We start from the raw sequence: 22,905 nt of genomic DNA, 5'->3' as shown, positions 1-22,905 counted from the left end.
ACCTGGGCACTTATAAAAAAGGCATATGATTGGCCAGACCAACCAAATAAGAAACTCTGGGGGTGGAGCGCAGCAATGTTCTATAAAGCCCTTCAGATGATTCTGGAATATTCTAAAGTTTACAAACCATTGGTATAGACATGAAGGTCTCTAAAGGTTTTATAACATGTTCCCACTAAGCCTGCCTTAGTATAGACATTCTCTGTTTAATTAAGCAAGTTATATGCATTAAAGTAGATGAGAGTTCATGTTCTAAAACTGATGCTATGAGTTGTTTCTTCATAAAATAGAATAAACATGACATTTAATAGTTAAAAATATTGTCCCTTGCTGTGAATTAAATAAATACTAGGGTAGCTTCCTAGTTGTTCTTCATAGATTTGAAAAATGCCCTGATTTTGGAAGAACTAGACAATTGAAACACTTTCATCTTATGAAGAATGTCTTCAATAAAAATAAATTTAATGAAATTGAAATTATTTTAAGGGCTAGTTCCCCAAATTTCAATTCACTTACAATATGTCAGCCCATTATATTTTTCTCTACTAATATTAGTTTCCTGGTAACATGATACATTGTTTTTAAGTATTTAAGAAATGTTATTGAAGGGAAAGTTTGAGTTCCTATGGCCAGGATCCTCACCTAAAACTGAACTTCTTGATGATGTAACTGGCCTGCTGCTAGGCTACTGCTTCCACACCCGTAGGCAATAAGCTATTATTGACTGAGTCACTATATAAAGAGCTTAGCCCAGTGCTCTGGGCGGAGGCAGAGACGAGGATTACAGACCTGCAGACGTAATTCTAGTGCTCAACCTATTGCCGGGAGAACAAGCCGGGTAATAAACCCTTTCAACCCAAGAATGTTCCATCGTCATTCCTCAGTCTTCCTGAATAGATAGTGAACTTGCTTGGGGCTGAAACCCATTTCCAAGACAGTTGTAAAGTATCAAAATTTCAATATAAAAATATTCAACAGAGTTAATGCTTTATTCTTTTTTTAATTTCACCCGTATTTCTGTGCATGTTTTATTCTTTCTTTAGCAGACACTTATGCAAGATATATATTTATTCATATTTTTCAATGTACTAAATATTGGACATGTGTGAAAATGAACTGAATTTTGATATAAACCTGATTGAAACAAAAATATATATCATATGGAATGAGAGAGTGTCTAAATAAGTGTAGAATAAAATCTCTTTGGAGTATCATCTATTATTTGTGAAGCAAATAGGTTGAAATAACCATTTCACCCCTTCTTTTTTAGTGCTCAGCTGCTTCAGTGAGTCCTGTGTGTGGCGGGTGATAGAGGGAATAGTCAGTGTGATTTCAAGACTTCATGTAGTCAGTACATTCAGGTATTTTCAACAAACTATCTTTCACTATAAAATTCCCTATGCTATTTAGCAAACCTAACAGGTTAAAATGGTTTGGATTTACACTGGTTCAGTTTCCTCTATGTTCAATCAACATAACCATCTAGTGATATCAAAGCTGGGTAGTCAGGGGCCCATGTTGATGTGGATTCATCAATGTTTACCTGTTCCTCTGGGAATGCAGGCAAGGAAGGTTTTATCCTTGGAATAAATAAATCAATGTTTTGCTATGTGTGCATGTGTATGGGATTGTGTGTATAAAGATATATACATATATATAATTTTTAAAACTCAATTGCACTTTGTTTTTAAGAGCTTCTGAAGAACTTTTCCATTAACAGCTAAAGCAGATGGGTTTCATTAAACTGCCCAGACCATTTTTTCCCTAATCATCTGCCTTGCCCAATCTGGGGGGGAAAGGGCAGACACATGAGGAATCTATTCTTCTCTAACCCTCTCTGCAAGGCATCTGCTAAGACCTCATTCATCACTGGGAAAGCTGTGAATGGATAGCTCACAATACCCCAAGGTCTCATTGCGAGTGGTGGTATAACGCCTAACCTCTCCTCTGGTAAAGAAAAGCAACATGTACTTTTGTCAAACTGTCAGCAAACACTTCCCTCTTGATACAGTTTGCTGAACCCAACCTTCTGCAATGTCAGCTGGCCACAAATGTTTCATTTTTGAAGAAAACCCCCAACCGTTGCCTTGATGTGGTTCTCACTAATGAGTACTTTTGCCTCTGTGGTGGCTGAAAGTGTGTGGGGCTTTGTTTGCCTCCAGAGGGTTCCAAACTATTTAGGAAACAAAATGGCTTTCAAATTTGATTGTTAAATTATACTATTAGGCTATGTGGGCTACATAACTATGTAATAAAGTCAGCCCAAAATATCTCCTTTATCAACTATGTTCAGAATGATAGGAGAGCGTTCAATCATTCATACTATCATAGAACTGCCCTCCTGGCCGACTTGAAGAGTAATGGATGATCGCAATATAAGCAGCAGACGCCTGTCTCACTCCACCCCAGGCATCAACTGGACTGAATGCCAATGTAGTGTTCACTATGTGGCCCACACTTACTTTCAATCGTGAATGCCATACCTTTTCAATCAAATGAGATTAAGGCTGGAGTCATCATCTACTTGTTAATTATAGTGTAAAATAACTCAATCACTTTGTGTTTTGAGGTGGCATGAAAGTTAGGACAGAGATGATGGCATTCATTATGCAAGATGTGAAGTGGTCCGTTCAGCCATGGAAACTTCTTCCATGTAATAATATTTACCCTGATTCCCCTCATAATTTCAGTTCCTGGTTGTCTAGAGGCTAAGACATGTTGAAAATACAACCTTTCCTTACTTTCCATGGAGTGTCTTCTGTCACATGGTAGCTTTTTATTTATTTTTTGTTTTAGTACAACTACCTCTCCTGTCTGAATAGTTGCATTATTGCTAAGTAACACAAAAGTATTTCAATTTATAGTGAATTCATCTATTTAATGTCAAAGTGAGTTTTTATGTCCTCAGAGATGATTTTCTGTTCACAAATACTTTGATTTAACATTCACTATTAAATATATTGAAATTACATTCCTTAAATTGTAGGAGTTTTTTTGTTCTTTTTACTTTAATATTTATTGGTAAGCCTAGCAAATGCTAATCACTCTTAAGAGGCTTTTGTAAGTAAGTGCTTTTTCCATTTATAAACTTATTTAAATACACTTCCCAACCATTTTAAACTATTTGAGGAATGATTATATCTTCTTTTATGCTTACATAATTAAATTATCCAGTTGACAATAAACTATCCAAAGTACTTCAGTGAATCTTATGAACCAAGTAAGTAAAATATGTGTGGCATTCTCATAAATCATTCCTTAGTATGTATAAGCTTTACCAGACCTCAATATAAAAGTGTAAGACTAGATTAATTACTCAGTACATTTAAAAGCCTAATTATATCAACCCTGATTGGCTAAATTCTCAATTTTTTATTGAGAAATTGAAATATTGATATTCTGGGTTAAATTCTTTTAGATATTTCTCTACTTAATTTTAATGTCCTTATGGTTACTATATGTAAGTCAATTAGATATTATAATACATCGTAAAATCCTTGACTCTTCCTGTTCTGATGGCTATCGTTGTGTAATGACCAGAAACATAAATTGGGATTCCAGTGATACACCCTGAACTCTTTTTCATCTGTAAACAAAACTTTGTAGCTTAAATAATGGGGTAGTCAGGTAGAATTATCCATGCCACATCATTGCTTACTCCTGACAACTTGTAGAAGTCTGCACATTTCACCAATATGCCATGTCATTTAATGAGACTTTGTGTTATTTTGTCTTCTTATACATTTAGGTGGATTCTCATGCTAAGTTTACAGTTCTTTAAGACAATCAAATGAAATAGGGCTGAATTTTTAATTTTTCTAGTTGTTTGAGAGTTCTGCCAATATCACGTATCTTTGAAGTCATGAAAAACCTTGAAGTGTGGTAAATAGGGAACAAAATTTCATGTATGTTAAGCCTATTTTGAGGACTCATCAGCTTCATGCCTTTGATTTACCTGTTTTTAGCCACTATCATTTCTTACAAAATAGTCTATAAGGCATGACGTCACAGTCAAACATTTCGTAAGCTTACACCATCTTTGTTGCCATCACCTCTCAATGTAAATTCACTGATTCTGTTAAATAGCTTTACTTCCACCCCCACCGAATAAAATGACTTCCTAAGTACAATCAGTGAAACCTTACATATGCCTTGAGGCCAACATCAAATCCCACTGTACCAGGAGGGATCTTCATTATTTCACTTAGATGTGACCATAGATACCAAGGCCCTCAAATTTGTACTAATGGTTCTCCAGCCATGCCGGTCAGAATTCTAGGTGGGCTCTTGCCCTGGGCGATAAGAGGAATGGGGTGTCAAGTAGCTGGAGTTCTAAATCTTGCTCACCTGCTTCAACCAGAGTGGAAACACTCTATTATTTTTCCTTGTTCAAATGCAGTTTACATCTCTATAAGAATACCGCACCTTGAAAAGTAATAAAGGGATCCAAATAAAACCAAACAAATCTTTCCTCTCCCAGCTTGATTATAAATGCCAAGAAAGTGATCATTTCCAAAATTCCTTTGATTTCTCCCATACCTCTTTGTCTATCATAATGAATAAAATGCTACTATACAGGCTAACATTATGCTAGGTAGGTATAAGAAAAGTAAACTATTATTTTAGAGATACTGTGGTATAATGGAAAAATTAGGCTGACGGTTAGGAAAGCTAGTTCAAGCCTGTAGCACTTGCTGTGTTAGCTCTAAGAGTGAGATGATTGGCCCCCAATTAAATTGAGTAATAATTGCCCTAATGCCAAATCAAGCACTACTGCTGAGGCAGGTAATAATTCTGGTTAAGAACTTGAGCTCTGAACCTAGACTGCTCAAGTTCAAATCCTGGCTATACCTTACACTTTTGACCTCTGATAAGTTACTCAACCTTCCTAGGCCTCAATGTTTTGATCTGTAGGATGAAGAGTACCATACCTCTATGTCCTACAAGGTTTTGCATTAAATAAAATAAGGCCAAAATCGTGACTATCATCAGTATTAACAAAATTACTATAACAGCATCTTTTCTGGCCAATTACCCAGAAATAATATGTACCTATTTGTATTGGTGGGCCATCTTATGAAAGGTGATATGATGGCATCTATTCTTTATTCATTAACCTCTTCTCCTTGAGGTAAGCTTCCTAAGAACAGGACATCAGGGTGAAAAACCTGTCCTGGTTTGCCTGGGACTTTTCCAGTTTTAACACTCAAAGTTAAAACCCAGGTACCCCTTGTTTCTGGGCAGATAGTTTTACTCTCCAGCCTCTTTCTCTGTCCCCTAAAATATTCAACATAGTTTCTTACATGTAAACAGCATTCAATTAACACCTATGAAGTAAAACAAATTCAGTTGATCACTGTCAAAATCCATCTATTGGTTCACTATACACCAGACACATTTCTTAACTGCAAAACCAAGGAAAATGTCTGTACCTTATGTGATTGAAAAGTTGCCAGGTGAATTGCACAGGTCCAGGAAAGTCAAAGAAGATTAAAAGAGAAAATCTAATAGTGCAATAAAAATAAACTACCCTGAAAATTTTAATATACAGTAATTAAATATTTTATTCATCCATTGGCAAGTAGAGGAGAGGTTGATATTAACTAGCTAAAGTAGTAATCTATTAAAATAAATGGGTCCAATAGGCATTAACTTTTAATAAGATAGCAATTGTATGTTTAATAAATACCAATAGTTATGAAATGTAATGATGGGGCATTATGGTAAGGGTTTATAAAATATATTTCCTTTAAGGATTCAAAAATGTTTTAATAAATGATATTTGTTAAAAATCATATACAGTGAAATAAGAACATCTCTGCTTTAAGGAAAGCATGGGTAATGCTCTCTACTAATTATTAGTGCTAATGCACGCTGAAGGAGGCTGCTTGGTTATCCATCTTTTGAAATCCCCATCAACGAGTCCTTGATCTTGGCCGTCCCTTGAGGGCTAATGCAAGCCTGATACGTTCATTGCTTTGCGCGCCCAGCTTCAGTGATAGTGCATCAGAAGGGTAGAGGTTCATAAGTCATACTTTCTGCTCTAGTCTCTGTTAGAAATATCAACACAGCATACTTTCTGAAGAGTTTTAAGTACTTCCAACCCCTGTTGGAAACAGGAAGGGCAAAGGTAAAAGCAAAATTTTTTTTAAAAGTGAAGGAAACATTGCTGAATTTCAAGAAAGAAAAAGAAAAATGCTTGCTTTGCATTTGGACTAAGGTTAGGATATTTATATGTATTTTTTTCTTTCTGGTTACTAATTCATTCACCCCATGATCCTTGGGAGGGCAGAAAGTCAAATAGCCTTGTCCTTCTGGCGGTCTGTACTCTGAGTGACTTTTCTAGGTTCAGAGCTCCCACTGACTTCAAAGAGGGGAAAGGCCATGGAAGAAATCCACAGGGTGCTAGGGAGAAAAGCGCCAGGGACAAAGCTGTAGTTAAGTCATCTGAAGTGTAACATTGTTTCTTTATCATCATCTGGTGGGTTCAATTAAGTTTTATCTTTGATATTATATAGCAGATTTTTTTTCTCTAGGTGAAATGGAAACATCTGTATGTTGTCATAAATCTAAGTCCCCATGAAAAAAATCATAATTCTGAATGGTTTTATGTATAAATGTCCAGCCAGAAAGACATCAGAAATACTGTTCCCTTCCTGCTTTATGAGTCCATATAACTCAGAGCTACCCAGACAATATGCTAAATTTTGGTGGTGGCCAATTAAGTTTAACAAGAAGTCTATTAGGTGTTCACAATCATTTGAGTAACACTTAATTGGCATGGATATCTGACCAGATGAAAAGAGGAGGTGATCCTGGAAATGGGGAGGCAAAATAAAGTAGAGTGACACAAAAGACTGCTATTATGTAATAGTTTTGTTACATGAATATTTGTGTGTGTGTAAATTTCATGCAACAGTAATCCAGTTGGGCCTTTGTTCCCACCTCCAGTACTTTATTCTTGACCTACATTTGAGGTGGAAAAGAGCAAATGCATGCATTTTTTTCTAAATTTCATTTGAAATGAATTACTCAAAATGTGTATCATATTTTTAACATCTTTTTAACATTCAAATCCCTTTTTGTTAATGTGTTACAGTCCTTACTGTTTCATGTCTGAGGTCTTACATCAACTTTTATTTTTCTTCTGGCTGCATTTTGGTTATTTTAACACCTTGCTGTCAAACACCACTTCACAGGCTAATTTTTAATATTTCCACTGAACTTTCTACATCTCCATGTGGAGTTCTTTCCTTGAGCAACCCACTTGTGTTATCTTCTTTCCAAACCTCTAATAATGAGCCTTGCATCTGTGTGACTAATTTCTTCCAGACCTTGTCACTAACTACCAAGTGCTCACACTGAGATTATACTGTTACTACCTGAGAATTTCTACATTCAGCAAAGTTGCCTTCCTCTTCCCCCCCCACCACTCCCCCATAGCCAATAACTGATGCCAGTTTTCCTCATCAGAGTAAAACCCTAGTTTCTGTGGTCTGGTCTTTGCAGATAGTAACAGAGCTCCATTGAGAAGCCTTTTTCCTTGGTAAAGCCTAATATTGAATAATATTGAATAATATTGAATATGGAAGGACTGTACCAGAGTAGCATAAGCTTAAGATCATGGCTCTCCTCCTGTGCCTCGTTCTATATCCTCTTTACAAAATCCAGACTCCAATAAGTAGAGTATGTAGTATGCTCCAGCCTACCACCGAGTTACTGTGTAGTTGCAATAAAGACCACATCAAGATCCACAAACCCAAAAGTGCTCACTACCTGGTCTGAGGAAAAGATTTCCAATTTACAGGCTAGCTAAAAACAATGATAATTCCTAAGGTAGAGTTTTAGTCCTTGTTTCTAATTCTTTCCCTTTCCCAGTAAAAAATCGTGGTCACCCAGGGGAAATTGCAAGATCTCATTCAACTTTCTCTCTAGCTGAGTTCATGAAAGAGATTTCTTTTTTGAGGCACTTTTTTTTTTTTGTCTGGGTCTCTGTGCATGTATATACGTTTTCTGGAGCAGCATATATTCAGTGGCTAGGAATATAATAGTTCAGATTCAGAAGATTCTGGTGTTTGAGTACAAACTTGAATAGTTTGACTATGGAGTTTACACAGATTACTAAGACTTGTAAATCTCAACTCCCTCATCTGGAAAAAAATACAACTATTAACACTTGCCTGAAAAGATTCTGTAAGAAAAAAATAAATATGATGTTGTCTATGAAGTTCATAAAGCACAAATCAAATGCTCACCAACAGCTCCTCACCAGTAAATGGGGAAACTGTTGAATACTCAAATGCCAAAACAAACTCACTTACCACTCTTGTCCTGGAAGCAAACACAAGCTCAGAAAATTTAGCCATCGTAATGATACCAAATAAAGGCTTACTCACTTATCTAAAAATGAAATGAACTGTAGCCATGCTTTCATAGGCAGTAGAATAATGAGGTGCAATAGATTGAGCTTAATAAAATGCAGCTTGGGAGAGCATGTATTAACACACATCTCTAGCTTATTTTGAAGGGTAGCTGCAAATAAAACCTGGCCATTTCTGTAAACATGTAAATCTGTATCAGAGCTTTTAAATTTTTAAATTCTTTTTGCATACTGCTATCACAATTTCACTTTGATGGAAAATAAGTGAAACAGAATAATGCATTGGCTTAAAAATGATTCAAGGAAAATCCATCAACCAAGTAGTTTCTAGAAATCTGATTGAGAATTATGCAGCATAAATATGTATTTAAAAAAGATTTTTTAAAAGTTGACTTGTGATTTCTTTTAACCCAGAGAATAAAACAGAAATGATAAATTTAGTTTGAGAAAACATATTTGCCTATTTCACATCCTTTCCAATCTGAAGCGGTACCAGCAATGTTGAGAGTGACAGTACATATGTTATGACTGTTTGAGTTTCAGAAAGCCTTTGGTTAAATTCTGCATAATTGGTTCCTGCTTAAGGCAGCGTGCGCAAGAATCCAGGAGGAGACATGGGAGTAGACAGATAAAGAATGAGTGAAAGAAACAAAAAACAGACACTCCTGGTAAGAGGAACCATGTCCACTCTGGGGGGAAGTATTAAGAGGGTCCCACATGGAGCAGGGCTTAGATCTTGGCTGCCTTTTATCTGAGTAACTGATTCAGACAGTGGGATCAGATTTAAGTGGTTACATTTGTGGACGCTGATTGGCGGACGGTGAACTCTGGAGATAGCTGCCAGAGAGCTTCGCAAGGCGCGGATGTACTTCATTATAGCACAGAAGACCAACACGTGGCATTTAATAGTTATAAGCACATTAGGCTCTGAATGCCTTTACATAAGGATTCAGGGGAAAGGCACATGAGGTAGAGCCTTAATAATAGAGGCATATACGACACAGGATAAATAAAAATCTGTAAAAACCTGAAGGTGAACGTTTTCGCACTTAATACTTCAGGGTCGCAAATATAAGGACTAATTGGGTTAAACCATTAACATTAAAATAACACCACTTTGAGGAGAACTGTATTTGCTCAGGGAACTAAAATAGATTTTGAATCTTTCACAATTTGGATGCAAGTTCAAATTTCAGGTCATTTAACAGTGTGCCTAGATATTACAGACTAGGAACAAATCAGCAATGCATTTCCAGCTTTGTGAGTGTCCTTCTAAAGTCATTTTGCAAGAAAACACAGATGAAAGAGAAAGGGTATGCTTGATACAGTGAAATGATCTCCTCCATAAGCACGGAACATTTACATGGGGTATAATGCGGGCCCCACAAATTGGAAAAGATGACCCACTGATGGAATGAATGCTGGCATGGGACTAAAATGTTCTTTGTCTCTACTTTATCAATTTAGAAATAAATGAACAAAAATTGCTCCTTCTTCAAAAACAGTTGCATATGCAGTGTCATCATTCTAACTTCAATTTAAAGAAAGCAAGTTAGTCATTACCATTAACAGTTTTCAATGTGAATGGGAAAAATGCAAGCAACAGGAAGTGAATGATTTCCTTAAAATCGTCATATTATATGAACAATCAGATGATTCACGTTGACTTTAAAAAGAAAACACTTAACGCATATTGTAGCACACAAGACTATTCATGTTGTCGTTTTATTGATTGCACGAAACACTCCACGGTGATGACAGAATCCCAGCTTGTCATTGTGATTGATCATCTAAGAGTAAAGAACAGAATGCAAAAAGTCAACAAACAAACATTTTTAAATGAAAACTTGAAACAAGTAATTTAACTTTTAAACTGGTCAGCTGCTGCTCATTAAAATAAATCAGAACTGATAAGAGAGAAAGGAAACGAGATAAGATTAGTCTGTTTCAGAAAAGGTCCCATAGACTCTGGCTAAGAGTTAAAGATGCTTTCTGCTTAATTCTGAGCAAACAAAATTACAGGAAACAGTCAATCCCCTAGACTCTCAGTTTGGAGAAAGGCTAGACATTGATAGCAAATAAGTTTTATCTGTTGTATGGGCTCTCAGAAAGATTTTGAGGCCACTTCTAGACTCATTAAGAAAATTCCTTGAGCAGTTATCACTGTTTCTTGGAAGAAATACTAATAAGGTATTAGTCACCTTGAAGTTAAACATACAATTTTGAAACGTTAAAAATCTTATTACAATTTGTTAAAGAGGATTGGGGCATACTGCTATTTCTCTATATAAGTATTGATTTGTATTCATTCAAAAAATTACCTGTCCCAACACCTTGAAATACCGGTTTTAACTGGAACACTAGCAAGTGTGTTATCAAATTTTCATGTTAAATATATTTACTTTCATCTTCTTTTTTTATTTTTTATTTCCAGAGAAGCAAATACTGTCCTGTATCTGATACCTGCTGTAACACATATTGATAGATGACAAAATGTTAAAAAGGGAGATAATAAGACTTAACACTTGTTGATGATTTACTGTTTCCCAAGTATGGTGGAATGTTATGTCCCGTAACTAATTTATATACAAGTCCTCGGAGGTGAGGTTTGTTATCACTGTTTACTGATAAGAAACTAGAATCCCAGTGAAGTCAAGTAGCTTCCCAGGGGTAATGTCAGATCTAGGAATTAAACACAACTTGGTTTTCTTTTAGAGTTCACATTAGGAAAGATTCTAAAAATGAAGTCTATGTGAATTTAGAAATAGTTTTTGAATGCCTATTGTCTTCTTGGCATTATTATGGGTACTGGGGGGAACAACAAAAACAGAAGAATTACTGTAACATACAATTTACTTTTCAACTTCAAATATTACAGGGTCTGCAAGTCTGAGCAGATCAACTACAAGGGACAGTCAAAATCACTTACCAAGGAGAACAGGAATGGCTATCAGAAGTTTTTTTGTTATTGGTATTGTTGTTAGGCATACTTTTCTGAAACAAAGTCAAAGTATACCAAATAATCATATACTAGGTAGGTTTTTTCCCCCCTAATCCTTTTTGGTGAGGCTTTAAATATTAAAATGAATAGACTATATAGAAAGACTGCTATACTATCACCCATTCCATGTTTAACACACATTATATATATGGCTTGCAACTCCCAGAGTGGGTTGCATGGTCTCCAATTTCAATCTGTACTCTCCAAAGATGCCTGGCTTGATAGACAGTTTATGGAGGCTCTTAAGGTCAAATCCAACTCTCTGTAGCTCCTAATGATGCCTCCCTTACACCGTGATGAAGCCAAAGCCCAAATATTTGGATCACACCTCCTGTAAGATCGGCAAATCTTCAAGCATACTGCTGTGGGAAGGAGATCTCACATTCCTAGTGTTTATGGTTGCTTACACACGCCCTCCCCTTCCCCATGTTCTGCAGATCAAACCCTACAGTGGACAGTTTAAGTAAGGGAGAAACCCAGATTCTAAGCATTATTTCATCCATCTTTCAGAAAAAGGGGAACAACAAGAAGCATTGTCTCAACAAGAAGACAATTTTGATTCCAGCTTCTAAAATTGTTAATTTAATAACATAAAATCACTATATATGTATAAAATCTATAAACAACAGGACAGGATATTTTATCCTATATTGTCTTAAAAGTCCTGTTAGCTTGTATTCATTCCTCTTTCCCTTAGCCATTTTGCATCCAGAAATCTCCTTCCCATGTGGCTAAAGCTCTGATGTATTAAATTAGCACTTGGCATATTTGTGCAAGATCTAAGTGTCTGCATTTCTACCCAGCCCTTGCTTCCTTCTTTCAAATTCCTCTTTTGGTTCCTACAATGGTAAAATGAAGAACATTTGTAAAAAGTTCCATTGAAACCATCAGTTTGCAAAAGACTGGTATGTTTGCTTTACACGAAAACACCTTCTATGTAGTATGTTTCCTCTTTTCCATGAAAAAAAAATGGAATCATCCGTACTGATTGAGTCTAAAGTGGAAATGGTCCTGATAGTTCCCTTACCTTCTTCCTCTAGCTCTTTTCCATCAGAAGTTCTGATTGCCCTGCTTTGATTTTATACCTTTTCAAGTTTCCCAGTAGAATTTGCACTTTGCTGAACACACAAGAAAGGAGTAGAAGGATGAATATTGGTTTTTGTTTGTTGGTTTTTTCCCTGATTTAGTTCAGCAAATTTCAGCCTTGCCCTACTGTTTGCACAGACCATGCAGGTAAAGAAATGATATACATAAATTACTTCATAGAATCCTAATAACAACCCTTTGAGAAGACTTCAGCAAAATCCCAAAACCAGAGAGTGGCAGAGCAAAATCCAACTCAGGGTGTCTCTGATCTCGACGCCCCTACCCTTACGATACCACCCCTCAAACTGTACCAGTCAGCAGGATTACACTACCATACTGCTTGATCTTTCACTCCATCTAAGTGCAGATCCTGGGAAAGGAGGGAGGCTTGTAAAGGTATTCAGATTAAAAATACCAGGTCTGTATTTTCTGGGATGCCTAAATAATTCATTAGTGTTGTTTACCAAAAGCAGTAATAGAGAACAGAGCTAGACCAGTGAACAAGGAATGCTTCCAACAAGTACAGGTACCCAAGTACAAGTCCCATGATCTGGCTCACTTTAGACACTTTTTAATCCACTGATGTATTACCAGAAAATACTAGAATATCAATTGTTGGAAGTTCTTAGTTGGTCAAGTAATTTAAAACAGTGTTTACTGTGTATCAGTGTGTATGGATCATAGAATTTCAGAATTGAAATCCATATTAGATTTGTTCTGTTCTATTCCTTTCTGTTGACTTTGGATGGAGGCATGTGAAATACAATTTCAACATAGGTCTACCTACCTACTCACCTCTCTACCTACCTATTGATTCACCTGTCTTTACAACTCTATTCTTACTTTTCATCTAGCTATGATGTAAGGATATGTCTTCAAATCTCCACCATGCCCACAGAGAAAGAAAACACTTCTTTGTTTTGAGTTAAGAATGAAAGTATTCCCTGCTGGGATTTGATTATCTTGTCTGAATTAAAAGTATCACGTTTACTTCTAAGATTCCATTTGAATATATGCCTTGCATATTATTTGGAAAATCAAAATATTAAAAAGGCCCCCAAAAAGAAGAAAAGTATTGGGTTTTAGTTCTCCCAACTGAGTGAGTTCTCCACGTGGCAGCGGCTTCTCATAGCATTCCCAGCCAGTTAGGAAAAGAACTTCTTTTGGAATAAAAAGGAAAATCTGGGCTGTGTGTGTGTGTGTGTGTGTGTGTGTGTGTGTGTGTGTGTGTGTGTGTGTCTGTATGTGTTAAAGAAAACCAATATTAATTATCTCTTATCTACCAGGTATAGTGTTAGGTACTTAAAAGGAAATATTTCAAATAATTTTTACTGTGGCATAGAATTTTTATTTTAAATACTAGGTTCTCAATTTTTCCAAGGTCATCCAGTTTTTAAGTAGGAGAGTCACAATTTGAAGCTTAATTTTTATCATTGTACTCACTTAACATTTATAGCCTCTGTTGTAAAAGTCACATTGATCTCTAGGAAACCTAAGGAAAAAAAATCACCAAATGCAATAGGTCAACCATGCATAAATTTGAACTATGGAGAAGAAAAAAGGTACAGTAATTTTTCTAATAAATTATACATACACACACACGTATATATACACATATTCAGGTTCAGATTATTGTATAATTTTCTCTTTATGATGTGATACTATTTTTTGTTTGATTTTGGCTCCTTGGTTCTCTAATGGAACTAGAGAAATGTCTTCCAGTCATAGGTTTTATATTTCTCTCCACACTTTTAACATGTTTACACACATTTAATTCTTGCCCATTTTCATTAACTTGAGATGAAAAAAGAAGATTGTTCAAACAGGTACAGCATATTAAGATAAGCACCATTTATATTATTTACTCATTTGTGCACAAGTATCTCTGTTGGGATTTAAATTAGCCAAGAAGGAAAGCAGATTGGGTATGTTGATCAGTCCTTGTCAGAGCTGAAAATGAAGGGAGTAACTGTCAGTGAGGAGGCTTGGCTTCAGTTTAGTTCACAGCAGGAGTGCCATTTCTGACTGAAATAGTGTGGATGTGGATTTTATATATTCTAGATTCATCTTTGTGCCATAGACCAGGAGTACTGTAATTTCCTAGACATTTTCTAGTTAAAATTTCAAAAACTCATTTTCATTACACCTTGGAGGTGATGCAAACATTAACACATCGTGAATGCATATATGCTACTCACTGAATTATTAAAGATACTAATAATGTAAAAGGTCAAGACCAAAGAGACAGCAAGAGGTAAACTGCTCACTATCTCGGGAGGTAATGTCACATTGTTAATTTGTTGTTCCCCAGCCTATACTCCTATCCCTCTCTTTTCCTATTGACAACTTACTGTTTCTAAGATGACATTATAGCTGTTAGGCAGAAAAACAGGTATGAGTGGGTGGAGGGAGAATAGGTCAGTAAAGCCCACTAAAAGGGACTCAAAGAGTTAACCAGATAAAACCAGGGAGCCAGAAAAGACAGAGTTAATAAGTTAATCAGTTGAAGCTCCAAAGGCCACGAGTAACTTGGAATGTCTGGATATTCCCCAGATAAAGTATCCCAGCGCAGCCCATGTCTTCACTGTACCAATCAGATCATGTCGTTGTAAGATGTACTTCAGCATGCTAAAGGGCCCAGCTTATTCTTTAGCTTAACCTATATGCTGTTTTTCCTCTTCCTCCAGCTCCTAATCAAGTAACTTTGTAACGAGTGCAGGTAACAGACCTCAGAAGTGTAAATAAACCTATGTGAACAAAGAATGCTGAAGTACCAAACCAACACAGTCACCCAAATAACCCTATTTTTAGATAAAACTCCAAAGGAATTATAAATCACCTATATACATCATGCCTTATGCTGACCCTTACCCAAAAAAGCCCTCTAAAATGCCAGACCCTATACCCTTAAATGCACGTCTTCTCGGAGGTTACCCACACTCACCTTTCTTTGAGTGGGTCACTCTCTCTGTCCTACTCCAGGTGAGTAGGGAGGGGCTGCTGAGAGCTCTGATCTGGGCTTGCAAGTTCCCATCGCCCCGGTGACCTGGACAGGACTGCAGCTGTATGACTGTGCTCTTTAGTAGCCTGCCTGAAAATATCCTTTCTTTGCTTCTGGAAAGTTCTCAGAACATACTCTCACTCCATCAAGTGTTCTGGGGCATCCCCAGATCCTGGGATGGTAGGGACTTAGTTCCTGCGAGAAACGTGCTCACTGGTCCAAACTTAGTAAGTGGACAGGGAGACAAAGAGAACAGCAGAGCGATGCTTCAATGACAGTGTTGCAAGATCGGGTGTCTGGTGAGCAGGCTCACTCAGGGCGGTTGCAACAAGCAACTTATTCCTTAGCCTGCGAGTCCCTCCCTGGTTCCCCTGGCTGAGTATTACAGCGTTCACATTCTTCCCCAGATGTCGCCTAAGCAAGTTATATCCACATTAGGCTTTCTTTACATTTGTCTTAATTTTATTGACTTAAAACTTTTTTTAAGTTTTTTTAAATTAAAACAACATTTTGGTTTAAAACTTTTTCTGCATCTTTTTTTGTTTGTTTGTTTGAAGTGATGCAGAGCCATTTTTCTTAATTTCTCTCCCCATCCCAGCCAGAGTGACTCCCTGGTACATGTTCTGACATGTAGGATTCTTGTTAATAGCATTTTATTTAAATGTTAATACCTCTGGGACTAAGTCACATTTAGTTTTATGCCATTTCTAACAGTTTCCACACCATGCAGTTCAAGTGGACACTGGATGCCATGTGACACTGGCTCTAGGAGTTGCAAGGGATTATGCCCTAAAGCCAAGCAGCAGTTCAGTAAGCTGCCCTTCCCTCCATTTTTCATTCCTCTCTGCTTTATTCAAGTAAACCTGCCTTTATCTACCTTCGCTCTAGCCCATTCCTCTGGAATGGATTCAAATAAAACTTTTACTTCTGTGTCTCTGCCCTTCAGTTCTTGGTTGCAGCACAGACAAGAACTGAGGAAAATAAACTCAACCTCTCCTAACATAGCTAGTCTTGTAGTTCTCTACTGGTAAACTATGAACTCACTGACAGCTATAATCAAGTATTGGCTTCATTATTTCACATTTTTTTCTTTCTCTACACATCTGTATGCCTTAGAACAGGTTGAGTGTCCTATAGTACAGGATGCTGATACATGTGTGTTTTCTGAATGGATGTGTGAATCATAGATTGAATGAATGAATCTGATCACTTGTTCTCCAGAATATCCTGGTCATTTGGAATACGGTGCGATGTGTTGAGAACAGCACCACTAAAAATTCAAGCTACATTCTTGAGATAAAGTGATTATAACCAAAAATTGCCTTTGGCTTATGTGTTATGGTCTCCTTAGTTTGAAAAGTCAAACATGGATGGTGAATTTAGAAAGTAGTAAAGACTAAACAGACAGGTTAGGAGTTTGAGATAAGTTATAGATATTTCTTGATTTTTCTGTTATTGGATACATCCATTCATCATTAGCATTGCATAGGTATATCTATCTTCTCCTTAGAACTTTTTGATAACTATTATCTCCAAATTGCTCTCTGGAGCACAGTATTTTAATTCTAAAATACATTTTAGTTCTTATGTGGTATTAATGAACCCAATATGATAAGAATATATAAAACTGCATCAACAGTTTTAAATGGCAAAATTGATATTAGAAAAATTAAAACCACAGTGTGTAATCATGACAATTTCCTAGAATGCAGATAAAAGTAACACAAAATGATAGTTACAATATAAAATAAAATCATTTCTAGATTAGCAATTATATGTGCACAGAAAAATCAGAACATGTGGCAAAGAAGTAATAATCATGTAGCTAAAGGTAACTATAAAAATAAAATAACAGAGAAGCAAATTTTAAAACTTCACTATATTTCAGCCTAATAAACTAAAAAGAGACTCAGCCATGACCCACTTTGGAAAACATGATTTAACAGGGTAAAGAAAAATTTGCATGAGAATTCATGTAGATTAAAAACTCTAATAACTTGTATAACATAGCCAGACTGATCACAGCCTTGACTCTACAGTACTGGATGGCAAAATACAAGGGAAAGCCCTAGGGTGTTTATTAGGTGACCCATTATTATTGTCCAGTACCTTCTTGAACTGCAAGATTCCACAAAAATCTTCATGTAAAACTGATGAAGCTGCACCTTTCCAAACTTGATATCTACCCAGAAATAAGACAACCGTGTATTTAATTCTCCTGGATTCAAATTGGCCTTTTTTTCTTCTTCTGGACCAGTTTCCATGTCACAGTTGTTGTTTTTATTTTTCAATGACTTTGGAGTGAATGTCACTTGGCTTTGCCATGGTCTGATGCCTACACCTGCTTTTACATGACCTTTCATGGCAGCTAACCTGATAGCTGCCCACAGCCTTTGTGTCTTCAGGTCTTAAGAGAAAATGTGATTGGTCACTGGCCAGCTGACAGCTAATATTCCCCTTGGTCCAATCATCTAGGCAAAGTGAAAGGCAGAATTACATGAGCCCTTAGGTTCCACCTCCATAGAGTTGGGGTGTAGATAGTTTAAAAATATATACTTAGTATGTAAATATTATCTTGTTTAGTTTACATTCCATAGCACTATAAACAGAAATATATGCTCAATAATAAAATATTTGCTTCAGAAAATATATCCACATCCCTTTAAAAATGTTAAGGTCACTCAGTAAGGGCTACACATAATAACACAAAAGTGGTGAAATTGTGAAATAAAGGACTATTGGTGGGCATTTAAATCAGTTAAACATTGGAATAAGTAATAAAAAAGATAAGATTACAAATCACATTGGAAATGCTTATGATGATTCTGTATAAGGTGATACATAATAAAATGATTAATAATACAAATAAAATAATACCCAAGTTCTCATACCATAAGTTTTAATAAAGACAAGAAGGGTTTCTGCTTACCCCTTCTTCTAGTGAGGGCACAGTGATTTTCCTGAAGGATTCATTCCTTCTAATGTATCTTCAGTCTCTCTGAGACCTTCTGTGTTTAAGGAAGGACAGGGGACCTTCCTTCTGTGAAAAATTCAGTGAAAACTCAGTATTTAACCTTTATTTTTTCTAAGACTGTTAGTTAATAGAAACTCTCTTTGGAACTTGAAGCTGATAAGATGAATGACTGGAATTTGGTAAAATAAACATATAGTGACACTGCCTAGAAATTAACTTCAAATGTTGAAATACTGCCTCCTGGTGATGTAACTTAAGTACCTGTGTTTAGCCATATTTATCAATAAATTCGGATTTTTTAACACCAATTTGATTTGTATTTCACTTGCAGCCATATCAATTGTAAATATTACAAAAATGCTTCTCAAAACCTTAAACAAATTCTTATGAATGTTTTTTCACTTTTTCTTTCATTAGTTCTGCCAAAATAAGACATCCTTGTTCTCATTATTTAGCTTAGTTTAAATCCCTTAAATCCTGTTAAGTGGATTGTGAGATTCTTTCCTGATAGGTTTTTCCTTGATATGGTAATTTTTCCTAAGCTATTGTTTTCAGAAACCGTATGTAGTTCAGGTTGCTGGGGTTTCTGTAGTAGTGATATAGCGGTGGGTTGTGATGAAGATCTGACACTTTCATGCTAATAGGCTAACCGGAAACACGCTAGAGAACTGAAATTCCACGGAGGAAGCCTATGAGGTTGCTTTCCTTTGTCTTCCATCCTTTCCTGGTGTAAACAAATGAGCACATGGCTCGTCTTCCCAAACACACTGGGAGCAGTTTGCCCGTCAGTGCTGCCTTCTTCCATGAGCTCTGTGTCAGCAAGTCGGGATGCTCTTAGAGGAGAGTTTACAGCAGATGGACAGGAAAAGTTCTATCCTGCATTTATCTGGTAGGACTTTCAGATAAATGTCACATTTGCTGCAGTCTGCGCTGGGGATTGCCTGCCAGCAATGCAGAATGAAGACTCGATTTCTGTAGATGCTTCAAAGCCTCAGAAGCACATGGAATCCCCCCCAATCCATGCCTGTTAACTTGATACACGGTTGGTTCTCATGAGGATGTGGGAGGACCGTCAGCATGTTGCTTTGGAGCCTTACTTTTCCTATTCTTATTTATAAAATTGAGTTTGGATTGGATTCTTTCTGAGTCAGCTGAGAATTTAACATCAAAGAGAACATAGAACATACAAAGAGAATATAGCATATAAGCTTTAGAAACAAAGAAAACAAAAGATAGAAATGACACAATTCAAAACACATGGTGATGAAGGGAAAAACAAATGTCCCTGTCATGATGAAAAAGGATAAGGACTAGCATTTCCTTTAATACACAAATTCTGTTTGTATTGAAAATCAAAAGTCAACTATGTGTTCCTTAGAAAAAAATACACCTAAGAAAGTATCACAGAAAATAAAAGGGTTGGTGCAGATCGTATCAGGCAAAAGCACGTAAAGTGGGGGGAAGGAAGAGTGGTGAGAGTAATAATTCCATACAAAGTAGAAATCAAGGAGAAAAGCATTAAATGAACAAACACAAAACAGAGCCTATTTTCTAGGGCCTTTATGAGTCAAATATAGCTTCAGCAGGCGATTAGTTTTAAGGCAATAAATGAAATAAAATAAACATAGAGAAACAATAGGAAGCTCAAGTATATAACTCACTCCTGACACATCAGCTTGGTGAAAAGCATGCATAGCAAGCTGTTTTTTGACACACAAGTAATGTATGGATTAATTTAAAAGAAAAAAGTACAGATGCACAATATTTGCTCACATTATTTTTATTACATTATTTAAATATGCAGAGACACAAAACCAGATATAAATATTTCTTATGCCTTTAAAAAACAATGAAACAAAACAAAAATACAGATAAAATATAAACAAAATTTTAAGAACTAATAAAATTCAAATTAGAACCACATTTGGATTTAATAGTAGCTACATGCTGTTGTATCTTTTAAGTTTCATTTGTTATCAGTTCCTTTGATTCTGAGTATAATGGCCCATTATTTCTGACATTATTTTTATACCAGAGAGTAAGTACAGCACAGTGATTAAATGCATGAACTGTGAAACCAGACAGGTATAAAGGGCTGCTTTATGACTATCTAGGGAATCTTGGAATGTTACAACTTAACTTCCCTGGCCTTGGTATTTTTGTCTGTAAAACCGGTATAATGACAGTATCTATCTCAGAGGGCTGTTGTAAACATTGTACTTCTAACAGTACCTGGAACATAAATAGGGCTATACATAATAACACAAAATAGCATGCATGTTCATTTTAAAGTAACTTTATTTTTATTTTCTTGTGAGCCAATTATCTTTCACCAAATACAATGTTGTATATAAAATGACATTTTTTTCTGCAAAACCTACACTTATTTCCTATTATACTTTCAGCTAAAGAACTTTTACAAATTTATGAGTGCATTAAATTATAAATCATAAGTTTTCAAAAGACTGCTTCCTTGCTGCAGAATTTAGAGTATATTACTCAAACACGGGATGCATATTTTTAAATTTTCTTTTCTCTTAAGGGTGCCTCTGAAGAAGTGTTTGAGATAAAGGAGTTTAATAGTAATGTTAGAGAATCTACAACAAAATTTTTTTCTAATTAATTTCACGTTCTGCTAAAATAGATCTTCATTAAAGTACAAAATATTAAGGTTCATTTATTTACACAACATTCACACATTGTAGGTTTTATTTAAGTACTATAGTAGGAACTACTGGAAAAAGATGTAAAGAAAAATGTCTTAAAATAAGGTCTCAAACTTTAAATGATCAAAGGAAGAGATATCCTTTGGAAAACAAAACCAAAAAGGTAGGGAAAAAAATGAGAGCTGGCATTTCATGCTTTAGAGTGTGATAATCTGACTGATATAACAGAGGTAAGCTTTATAAACAGTTGGTTGTGACAATCAAAAATATGGCATCATGATAGAAGATAACCAATATCTCCTATTAAGTAAAAAATAATCATTCAACTAATTTTGAATATATATAAAACTAAAAAAATAATACATTCCTCAACCTAAGGAAGGTCATCAAATAAACACTCTGGATGGGTTTTTGAAAGGCTAAATTTATAGTCAGTAATGATATTAGTATCTATGAAAGCAAAAATGATCATATGGGACATCGAACCTCATCTATCATGGCACCAGCTGATATCCTTTGGGGACCAATCCAAATATTTTCCTTGGATAAAATTATCCAGTTTGAGGTGCTGTATTTCCTTTTTTCCTCTAATTTACTTTGCACCCATCTTCTGCAGATCGTGGGTAATAGAAAGATCACCAGGATTTCTGACGGAGTCTCCCCATCTTCTCATGGGAGGGAGCATGTGGTTTATGTAAGAAGCAGCACAAGACGCTAGCAATGTAGGCTGTGAAAGAAGCTAGAGAGCAATGAGTGGCCCACGGGAGGAACGCTCCACCACATCGCTATAATCCATAATTCACTAATACTTAGGCAGAACCCAAAGTGGAAGCGCAGTGCGCCTCGTTTATGGCCATGTAGTGCTCAAACAATGGCACCGAAAGACCAGAACTTGTTCTGCACAGTTTAAATCACATCGTGCTGTGGTTTCTCTGCCTTTTTCTCCTGCCACTTTATTTGCAACCACACTTAGATACTAATGTTATCACATCCTTGTTTGAGGACTTAGCCGTATACGGCAGTCAGGGTAAAGAATTATGTCTTTGTTCATTTTTCTGAATCTCAAAGGAAAACACATCTTTTCCCAAAATGTGTTCTTGAAATATTTACTTTGTGAAAATAAAACAAATCATTTGGGGAAGCAGATCCCCATCTTGTGCTAACCGTAAACGCAATCCTGTATTTTGTCACAATTAGATTCTTTGTGTTTTGCTCTCCTTAAGAATGTTTTACATGAAATGACTATTTTCATTAAAATGCTATTTTGATATCTTGCTTCACACACTAAATTGAAAGGGGCAGAGGGCAAACTGAAATATAGTTTTTCTTAAACACAAAATTGACATGTGAGGTTATGAATTTTAACAGGAATTCTGGGATCAATATTAAAAATGAAGTTTATTTTTCTAAAGAAGTTTTAGAATCATGATATATAATTTATACCATATCTAAATGATCAAGGGGAAGGAAACAATTGGTAAATTCACAGTATATATTCTGTAATCACATTAAAACTTATTTTTGCTACTATTCAAATGTATGTTTTCAATTATATTTACTATTAAAACCAATACCATGGGATGGTAATTGTGCTTGTCTTCTCACATTTTCACAAATAAGAAAAAAGAAATTCCTAGAATTTCATTGATTAGTCTATGTTATAGCAGTTCATAATTCATAGGTCTGAGACTTGAGTCCTTTTTCTTGTACTTTCTAAACCATATTCTTTCAACTACATGAATTATCTCACTTTTTTCTTCATTTTTATCATATGTATGATTCACACATATATATAAT

At 35.8% G+C, this 22,905-nt stretch overlaps 1 protein-coding gene and 2 long non-coding RNA genes across 3 annotated transcripts in view; 1 reads left to right on the top strand and 2 right to left on the bottom strand.

The window, feature by feature from the left end:
* The window catches only part of LOC140845116 (uncharacterized), a 215,872-nt gene that overhangs the window by 112,733 nt on the left and 80,234 nt on the right, over nt 1-22,905 (top strand). The window lies entirely within an intron of this gene.
* Nucleotides 1-22,905, bottom strand: part of LOC140844841 (uncharacterized) — a 139,764-nt gene that overhangs the window by 62,644 nt on the left and 54,215 nt on the right. The window lies entirely within an intron of this gene.
* Nucleotides 10,074-18,391, bottom strand: LOC140845117 (uncharacterized). Its single transcript, XR_012123825.1, has 2 exons — nt 15,412-18,391; nt 10,074-10,170 (listed from the first exon to the last, which is right to left on the bottom strand). It is a non-coding gene; the product is annotated as an uncharacterized lncRNA (long non-coding RNA).

This window comes from Manis javanica, chromosome 12 (assembly GCF_040802235.1).
Source record: "Manis javanica isolate MJ-LG chromosome 12, MJ_LKY, whole genome shotgun sequence".
NCBI lineage: Eukaryota > Metazoa > Chordata > Mammalia > Pholidota > Manidae > Manis > Manis javanica.
This window is presented reverse-complemented; position numbering and strand designations above follow the sequence as displayed.